The sequence below is a fragment of the Alexandromys fortis genome, unplaced genomic scaffold, assembly GCF_014885135.2.
Source record: "Alexandromys fortis isolate MF-2015 unplaced genomic scaffold, M_Fortis_MF-2015_v1.1 scaffold_2_26212498_36691700, whole genome shotgun sequence".
NCBI lineage: Eukaryota > Metazoa > Chordata > Mammalia > Rodentia > Cricetidae > Alexandromys > Alexandromys fortis.
The window spans coordinates 8,584,733-8,594,190 of record NW_026067931.1 but is presented as its reverse complement, the minus strand read 5'-3'; positions in this window follow the sequence as shown (position 1 = coordinate 8,594,190).

Below are 9,458 nucleotides of genomic sequence, written 5' to 3'. Positions count from 1 at the left end.
AAAAAAAAAAAGAAAAAGAAAAAAAAAAGACTTAATTTTTTTATTTTTCATTGGAATATATTTCTTTCACAGTAATTTTAAATTATATTTATTCAAAATAAAATATTTATTCACTTTAAATTGGAATCTATGAATTAAACTATTCACTTATGTGCATTGTAGTTAACTTACAAGTAGATTATCAAATAAAGTATATAGATATACTTACAAACATTATAAATATTTTAAAAATGAGGTGTCAATAGCTCATATATATTTGATGACCTCTTGACCTAAATTCAGCTTTTAATATTATGGGTATTTTATATAATGCAATAGCCTTAAAAGATGATATTATTCACAATGTTTAATTGGAATTTGCATGTCAGATCTATCAATACCTATGTTAAAATTTCACCTGCATACTAAAGACCCCTCTAGTCATATTTTCCTTTGCCCGATGAGCTTGCATTCTTTCAATATCATACATCCTAAGCAAGACATCATAGTGTATGGTTTCCATACATTTGAGATTCTCATGTTTTCAAGCATGCTACCCTTCATTTGCTGATACTTGTCCTGGATACCATTTGTTTAATTTTATCTTATATTACAAAGTTTAATTTATATAAGATAAATGATATACAGAAGGCAAATAACTTGTGTAAGTGATAAAAAAAATTCACTGTGAATTACTGCTAATATCCACTTGGTACAGTGTAGAATATTAATAGTGGATGATGGCATTGGAATACAGGAAATGACATTGAGATGTCCATTAACATTCCTGAAGTAAAAAAGAACTGACCCAAGGTGATTAATGATAAAATAGCTAATTAATTATTTCCATAAAGTCAATGAAACAACATGTCCACTAAGAAGAAAGCTTCGGGGACAAAAGCCTAGAAAGGTCAAATTATTCTGCAAGTAAGGAGCAAGGGTCTGTTTCTGACAATATTAGATATTTCAAAGCAGATGAATGTCAGGCTCACATCTTAAAATTCTTGCCTCAGGGTTCCGGCTGAATCTCAGGGTCTTCCTGAGGCTGAGCTGAAAGAAGCACTTCTGTCTCAAAGCCCTGGGGCTCAGGTGTCCAAAATATAAACAGACATTGTGAGAGCTGCTGAATTAGAAGCCACTCAAACTTATAAACTTTTCAATCTTTTATGTGTTGCTCAAGCACAGCGCTGGATCTCTTACAGCATCAGCTATGGTGACAATAGGGGTGCAGAACATACAGGAGAGAATAAATTCATTTCGAAACTCTGATCCCTCAAAACTTTGTTGTTGAAATATGAGTGGCAGGGCTGTGTCCCCGGCACCCGGCTGCCCGCATGGTTAGGTTATGCCCCGAAATAATTACACGAAAACTGTATTTTTTTAAAACACTACCTGGCCGGTTATCTGTAGCCTCTTATTGGCTAGCTCTTACATACTGTTCTAACCCATTTCTAATATTCTGTGTAGCCCATGAGCTGGCTTACCAGGAAAGATCTTAACCTGTGTCTGTCTGGAGTGGGAGAATCATGGCGACTCCTTGACTCAGCTTCTTTTTCCCAGCATTCTCTTCTGTTTACTCCACCCACCTATGTTCTAACCAATAAAATGGGCCAAGGCAGTTTCTTTATTAGTAAGAAATCACTCCCACATCACTTTGTGAATGAATTTTTTAAGGAAATAATTCATGTTTTTATTCAATAAAGTTACACTGACATCCCTATAATTAGAATCAAGAATATATAGAAAGTTTGAAATGCAGAATTTGAAAAGTGAAGCTAAGAGTTAGTCCCAGAGTAAAGCAGATGATTACACAGAACTGTAAAGTCAAAGTTTAAAAATTACTTTCAGAATCTGTATATATCGCACATCTGTATTGCACATCTGTATTGCACATCTGGATCGCACATCTGGAAACAAACATCTGGATTGCACATCTGGAAACAAACATCTGGATTGCACATCTGGAAACGAACATCTGGATTGCACATCTGGAAACGAACATCTGTATTGCACATCTGGAATGAACATCTGGATCGCACATCTGGAAATGAACATCTGGATCACACATCTGAAAATTAAAGATACATTTTACTAAAAAAAATTACTTCATCAAAACCATTACTCTCAGCAGATTCTTTACTAAGTGAATTACTGTTCTGGTTAAACATAGCAAATCTAGAATTTCATTTATTAAATTTTTTTTGGAAGACCAAAATTTTCAGTCCTTACCTAGAAGTGTTGCCACAGAATTTGTAGTACTAAATAATTGGGGATCATTCTATGTTTCTGTTTCTCATTGTACTTATCACATCAACATAGTGGATGGGAAGATAATGATACTGAGTAAAAAGTTAAGGTCTTCAAATTTGTTTAACAATGGCACAAAAGTCTACTAGAAATGAGATGTAATTGTTGCGGTTTTCAGAATGAAGATAGAATTGAGTACATTTCACAACTGTAGGTATTGGGTTTCTTTCATTAGCTATCCACAAAGATCCCTGAATCAATACCTAGAATGATTTCTGGACAATGAGAAAAACTGAGAAATGTTAAAGAGCTGTTCTGAATATCTACAGTAAAAGCAGGGGTTTATGGGATGTTTAGTAACAGGATGTCTTAATGAGATCCTAAATGTATGCTCTGTTTTGTGTGTTTTTTCTCAAATTCCTGAGAGAAATTACCTGAAGACATTCTTTGAAAATGGAATTACACTCTACATTCTGAAGACCAGTATTGAAAAATAGTCAAGTTGATGTTACTTATGACATTTTCCATATTAAACAATAGGAAAATAAAAAAAAAAATAGTACTTCAATAACCTCTCCCTTCAAAAAAAAAAAAAAAAAAACTCCAAGTACAGGGGTATACATTTCTGGCTCATTCATATTTAAATGTTTGATTTGACTGGTAACATACTGATAAGTCCCAGAAAGTAGTGGAATGTTTGAAATTTAGTTAAACAATACTTCCATTCATATTCATCATTTTTGATATAATTGCCTTGCTGAAATAAAGTAATGAAGCTGCTTTTTATTCGTATTCACCTCAAAATTGTTACCCTTACTCAATTTATATGTACTTTTAAATATGTATATATGTAGAAACAAAGATTTCATGAGGAAAAAAAAAAGATAGAGTAAAGCAGAGGTTGATCATCATTGCACTTCAAGGGAGTAAGTGAGTTCCAGGGAAGGCATGAGGAGAAGATTACAAAGAGTGAAAAACTGGTCATTTTTGTTCTGCTACAACTTGATGATTGGAAAGCTCCTTATGTTTATAAATCCTTAAGCTTCCCTACAATGCACATTTACCAGGTATAGTAAAGGGCCATGAAATTTGAATGGGTTCCAGACCACATGTAAGCAATGCTCGACAATGACTTGAAGCTCATTTGAAGACAATCATACCCAGACAAGTGCAATGGTTCTCTGAAGTGTCTGCAGCACAGCTGGAGCCTTGGAAAGTGTCATTCTCAGCGATTGAAGAGTAGCATCCCAAATCTTGTAGAAAAGCCATTCCATTTGTATTCTTCCTCAGAAGAATCTTTCCTGATATGTGTTGGACTACTGTGACTGTTTAACTAACAACTGTGTGAGTTTAGATATCATTTTTAAACACCCCTTAGTTTAAGACATTGTTAAGAATATATGCTTGCTGGGCAGTGGTGGCACATGACTTTAATTACAGCAGTTGGGAGGCAGAGGCAGGCAGATCTCTGTGAGTTCGAGGCCAGCCTGGCCTACAAGAGCTAGTTCCAGGATAGGCTCCAAAAGCTACAGAGAAACCCTTTTTCAAAAAAAAATATGATATGCTGATTTTCTGAACTGTTTTCTACATGTCATCGCTTTGATAGCCAGAATTATTTTCTTAAGCTCAATTATTAAATGTTGGTGAAAAACACAGTCTCTTCTCTCCCTAAAACAAATCTCATCTTTGTTGCTTTATGTTCATCTTCCACAAAGACATACAAAAGGACTTCTATTACATCAGAGGTTGAGAACAAGTTGAGATATTTTACATCAGATTCACAGACAAAAATAATTCTAATCATTGAAAATGTCCCTTCTGTTACTACAGACATATCAGAGGAACACATTATTGAAAAACCATGCCCTCAAAATGTATACAAACTGGGTATGTAATATTTATAAATATATACATCTATATAAAAACATAAACATATGTAATAGTAATTAAAGAAAAATGGGCCATAAATTTGAAAATGAACAAGTAAGGTTTTATGGGAGATTTTAAAGAGGAAAAGGAAAGGGAGAAATGCAATTAAATGCAATTATTTTGGCACACAAGAAGACAGGACGATGGAGAAGTAGCTCAGAGACACACATCTTGACTCAAAAGAGAAAACAAGAACTGAGGTGTCTCACTGGGTGTAGCTCGAGATACTATGAGACATCAAAGCCCACCTCCACAGTCACACACATCTGCCAAGAAGGCCACACCTACCCCAACAAAGCCACATCTCCTAATAGTGTCACTACCAAAGGGCTTATGGTGGCCAATACATTTATATTACCACAAAAGTTAATCTTTCAATCCACCACATTAAATAGCTAACCAAAATAGAGTCTCTTATCTGACATAAACTTTGTGAGAGTACAAAGATATAGAATACTTAAATCAGACTTATTCATATGGAAACAGACTGAAGAGTTCATGAGTTCCTTAGCCTATTGTTTCCTGATTTTTTCTTATATTTTATCATATTTATCTTTAGTTGACTCAGTCTGTAGTTCCTTTGATATACAAAGTTATTTACTTTCTTATTGAAAAAGTTTGCTCTTTTTACAATGCAGCCAGGTTCAGCTTATATATGAATTCTTTCCTCAATGAAATGAAGTAGATGGTTTATCCATACAGTTAACTAACAATTTCTATTTATTTGGGTTTGGCATCTTAAAATTTAGTGCCTGTGATAGTTAATATTTGTTGACAATGTGATAGGAAGAGGGAACACCAATTGAAGAATTCTCTTGATTAGATCAACCTGTGGGCAAGTATGTGGATCATTTTTCTGATTCCTAATTGATATAAGAGGACCAGGCTAACAGTGCACATTACCAACTCAGGGTACATAGGCATGGCTGTATATACAGGATAACTGAATGTAGCCTGGAAGAAAATCAATAAACAGCATTCCTCCATAGTCACTGCTTTCATGCTTGCCTACAGGTTCCTACTTTGATCTCCTTTCCTAGCTTCCCTTGATGGTGAAGTACAAATTTTAACTTTAAATAACCCCTTAATCCTCAAGTTGGTTTGATCAGTATTTAACCAAAGCAATAAAAAGCAAGCCAGAATATGACCCAAATGTACAATTTTAAATACCTTTATATCTAATGTTAATCTCTTATTCAATAAACAGTACTGAACCATGCATTTTTAGACTCCTTCTTTCTCTCCTTTTTCTTTTTTTTTTCTTGTACACAAGAAGTCATCACCAAGAAATCTGAAGAACAACATAAACTTTCATGTTTGTGGACCTTGTGATGAGACCATGCATCAGGAAAGTATGTTGTAAAGTGAATCTGTTATCCCTTCAAAAATATTCAAATTTGAAATGTGAGAAAATTTGAAACAATGAGGTTGGGAATTAGGCCTGAGGTATGTTTTGAGGAGAGTTGAATGGTGAAAGAATATTACCAATCCGATGCATTACCCAACTTTGAAAAATTTCTCTAATTATTGGCAGGTATAGGCTTATTCATATCCAATAATATGGTTTTATGTACTCTGTTGAAGGGAAATGGTCAATTAAAGAATCCTTATTTTGAAAAGGAGAGTTCTTTAAATGCTTCTGTGGAATGTTTGAACTTCAGAAACTTCAGCAAATAGCAGCTGAATGTTTCCAAGGGTATAGCTTTTCTCATTTCTGCATTATTATCAGAAATTTCTATGATCAAAAAATAATAATTATCAAAGAGTCCATGGTTTAGTTCTTTCTACAACATGGTGCTTTAGAACTGTTAATAAAATATAAAATAACAAGATAGAGAACATTACTTTCTTACTATTAGAATATAAGTGATAGTATTATAAATATTGTAATGTTTTTAAAAGTCTTTCAGTTTATACTACAAAATAGAGCATGATACAGAATTTGATTTGGTAATATCTCTGATGCCTTTACTCTGCATCATTCTGCAGATTTGGATTTTTTCTTTTTTTCTGGTATTATGAACACATGTGCCTTTTGACCACTTTTTAGAGCCCAGAAAAGCCATAAATTAATAAAAGTATAATAGCATACATTGCATTTTGATAATGTTTTGTTGAAACAGAAGATGTACAATAAATTTCCAACAATTTAGGATAAAATACCAAAGATCATGTTAAATTCTATCTAACTTTATTATTACCAAATTTCTTCAAGAATCACATAAAAATATAAACATTTTATTTCAGGTCAAATAATGTTTCATAAAATTTGACTTGAAATAATATTTTTGACCTATGAAATTATTTTTCTTCTCACACTTTAAGTTTTATGAATTCGAAAGGGCAGTTTATAATTTGATGACTGTGTAAATTCAACATGGTCTTTTTCTCAAGATATACTGTTTCAAGTGTAAACTCTTCTGGCATTCATGAAATAAAATTTTAAAGCAGGTAAATTTGAGTCAGTAAAGATGTTAGCAATTATTTTGAAAAATGATGTCATAGATTAGAAGATAAACACACTGTCTGCTTACTGTCTCCTAGGATACACCATAGCTCTTAGAAATATTTCCTTTCAGTATTGTTGGTACACTAGCATATGCTGAAATCTTAGAAATCTTTCCTTAGCCCTACACCACAAGATATCATGAATCACATCTTCAGTTCCCATCCCTGGGTTGGCAGTCTGCAGAACTGATTCCTTTGCAACAATTCTTTTCACTGTAGCTTGCCTCTTTGTTTTATGAGCTCAGACACCAGGTATACATCTTTGAGCACCGCTGAAACAAGACTGGAAAATTATGTCAGGAAAGTGGAATTGCCATCTTCAAGAGAATTGCATTTGGGTAGCAAATTACTAATGCAACACTTAAGATTATAAAAGAAAAAATCAGTCCCCCAAAACATAACTCCTCTGCTTTTTAATAATGAAAATAGAAGTACTTGAGAGTTCCAATTAAACAACCAGCTGCATCAGCAATTGATGTGGGATGTGCTTCTGCATATGTGTTGCTTTTATTGATTGATGAATAAAGCTGTTTCAAAGAATGGCTTAGCAAAGTAAAGCCACACAGAAAATATGAAACAATATATATATATGAGAGAGAGAGAGAGAGAGAGAGAGAGAGAGAGAGAGAGAGAGAGGACTCAAAAAGATGACATGTAGCTGCTGAAGAAGAAAGTAACCCAGAACTTTTCCTGGAAAGCCACAGCCTTGTGGCAATAACTAAATTATTAAAAATGAGTTCATTTAAGATATAAGAGTTAGCTAGGACTATGCCTGATTTGTTGGCCAAACCATATTGCAATTGATATAGTTTCTGTGTGATTATTTGGATCTCGGCGGCTGGGAAATGTGAGAATATGCCTGAGCCATTGGCCAAACAGTTTTATAATTAATATAGGTTTTTGTGATTATTCAGGTCTGGGTAGCCTAGTAAGGAAAGGACAGTATCCATTTACAAGCAATAAACCAATTTTGATTCTCTCTTCCAGAATGTCTCTTATTATATGTTTTTGTTTAAATTGTATCTAATCTACCTCCAACTTATAAGAATCTATACTATATAACAATGAAATTATGATTTACTGATCATTATCAACATTGTCACTTCAATGTGTTTCATGGTAATGTGGTAATTTTCATATAAAATAAAAATAAATCATATTCAATATAATTGAAGTTGTTGCAAATCCATTTAAGTAGCTATATGTGAGGGTTAAATCATACTTCTATTCATGCTAGAAGATAATATCTTCAGTAATGTGTACATATCGTCCAGTTAATATGACAAAGTCATGGAAAAATTCAAGCACAGACAAAGAGTCAAAATGTTTTGATTGACTGGTACATTATAACTTTGATTACATACTGTGGACCCAGGATGTTATGATAATTGGCCTGTCAAGTCAAATGTAACTCTTCATTAAAAATGAATATGTAGGTGTAATTTATCTCAAAACTTTAGTTTCATTATAAAATTCTGAGATTTTTATATTAGTAGCAGTTCAGTTTCTCAATCTAAACAATGTATTGAAAGTTTCTTCATTATTTTGATTTTTGTATTTAAGCAGAAAAATGTAAGCTTATATAAGATGTATTTAAAATATTGTGTTATTTCTAATTTCTCTTTTGAAATTGGTTACATATCCAAGTGTTCTTTCTTTGTTCTGTTTCTTTTACAAGGCTGTAGACTCAGAATGTTAAATACCTTAAACATAAATCACGTTTCTAAAAATGCTAATCATCACAAAAATCATCTGAACTGTTTTTCTAACATAACCTCCAAAACTATTGAAAAAAATCTGAACACTAAGTTGTTTTTTTGTTTGTTTGTTTGCTTGTTTGTTACATTGGCAGCTCAGATAAGTGTTGTAGTTTGAATGGAATTAACTCCCTAAACTCATAGGGAGTGCCACTATTAGGAATGCCACTATTAGGAGTCATGGCCTTGTTAGAGGAAGTACTTCACATGAGGATTTGAGTCCTCATGAAGGCCCAGATCATACTCAGTGCTTCAGTCCATTTTTAATGCCTTCTGATTATGATGGGGTCAGTACCATGTCTGCCTGCACTCTACCATGCTACCTAACATAATGTTAATGGACTGAACCTCTGAAATTATAATCTGCCACTTGAATTCAATGTTTTCCTTTGTAAGAGTTGTCAAGGTCACTAATTCTCTCCACAGCATGGAAACCCTAACTAATACACTGAGATTGGACTGGCCATAATTTTGTTTGAAAGATTATAAACCTTGTGACTGTGGATTAGAAAAGTAGTTGGAAATTGCTACTTAATGGACCAGACTAATTGAATCATGGGAGACAGTGGGGTTAAGAAGTATTTAAACTGGGTGAGCTGCCTCAAGAGTTTTCAGGGGAAAGAATTTTAGTATGTAGCCTTGAAATCATTCTTGTGATATTTTGGTGAAGAATGTGGCTGCTTTTCCTCCCTTGTCTGAAAGCTTTGCCTAAAGCTAAAATGAAGTGTTTTGGATTAAATCTCTTGGCAAAGAAAATAGTATAACAGCCTTGTATAGATTCTGTTGAGTTGTTACTAGTGTTAACTCTACTGAAGATTTAAAAGGAAAAGGAACAAACAGCAAAAGAACAAACTTGTGGAGAAAAGGGGCACCAGAAAGTGGAATATAGCTAAATTCTGTGTTCAAGGAGATAAATGGGTTAAGAAATGGAAAAAAAAAAGGGACTGAGACTTACCCAGGTAAATTTCCAACTTGTGAAAAGAAATCAAAGAAATGCTTAGAGCCGGGTATGGTAGTGCACACTCTTTTTTTTTTTTT